The sequence below is a fragment of the Palaemon carinicauda genome, chromosome 9, assembly GCF_036898095.1.
Source record: "Palaemon carinicauda isolate YSFRI2023 chromosome 9, ASM3689809v2, whole genome shotgun sequence".
Classification (NCBI taxonomy): Eukaryota; Metazoa; Arthropoda; class Malacostraca; order Decapoda; family Palaemonidae; genus Palaemon; species Palaemon carinicauda.
The window spans coordinates 125,099,857-125,101,166 of NC_090733.1; positions in this window are offsets into that span (position 1 = coordinate 125,099,857).

Here is a 1,310-nt window from a genome sequence, read left to right on the forward strand (position 1 = left end):
GCAATGTCATTAAAATTGAAATCTAATTCCATTTACGCAAGTGATTGTATTTTTCCCCCGTAACAGACTGCTCGTGTAATTTCTACTACTCAGGTCCCCGTCATCAGCAGCAGGAATCCATCAATGAACATTTTATCAACGATGATGACTAACGAGATTCCTTTACTGCTCTTTACTCTTTCTTCTTTTCTAGTCTTCCAATGAAGTTTGCATTTCGGTCTTTGTATCTGTTCTATGACTAAAATCTCAGCTTCTTCTTCTACTTCATCTTGCTCTTCTCTTCAGACTTCCAATGGGTCTTGCGAAGAGAGCTGTTGGATCTTTTTATCTGCTCTCGACTCGAATCTCGGCTTCTTCTTCTACTTCATCTTGTTCTTCTCTTCAGACTTCCAATGGGTCTTGCGAAGAGAGCTGTTGGATCTTTTTATCTGCTCTCGACTCGAATCTCGGCTTCTTCTTCTACTTCATCTTGTTCTTCTCTTCAGACTTCCAATGGGTCTTGCGAAGAGAGCTGTTGGATCTTTTTATCTGCTCTCGACTCGAATCTCGGCTTCTTCTTCTACTTCATCTTGTTCTTCTCTTCAGACTTCCAACGGCTCTTGCGATGAGAGCTGTTGGATCTTTTTATCTGCTCTCGACTCGAATCTCGGCTTCTTCTTCTACTTCATCTTGTTCTTCTCTTCAGACTTCCAATGGCTCTTGCGAAGAGAGCTGTTGGATCTTTTTATCTGCTCTCGACTCGAATCTCGGCTTCTTCTTCTACTTCATCTTGTTCTTCTCTTCAGACTTCCAATGGCTCTTGCGAAGAGAGCTGTTGGATCTTTTTATCTGCTCTCGACTCGAATCTCGGCTTCTTCTTCTACTTCATCTTGTTCTTCTCTTCAGACTTCCAATGGGTCTTGCAATGAGAGCTGTTGGATCTTTTTATCTGCTCTCGACTCGAATCTCGGCTTCTTCCTCTACTTCATCTTGTTCTTCTCTTCAGACTTCCAATGGGTCTTGCAATGAGAGCTGTTGGATCTTTTTATCTGCTCTCGACTCGAATCTCGGCTTCTTCTTCTACTTCATCTTGTTCTTCTCTTCAGACTTCCAATGGGTCTTGCAATGAGAGCTGTTGGATCTTTTTATCTGCTCTCGACTCGAATCTCGGCTTCTTCTTCTACTTCATCTTGTTCTTCTCTTCAGACTTCCAATGGGTCTTGCAATGAGAGCTGTTGGATCTTTTTATCTGCTCTCGACTCGAATCTCGGCTTCTTCTTCTACTTCATCTTGTTCTTCTCTTCAGACTTCCAATGGGTCTTGCAATGAGA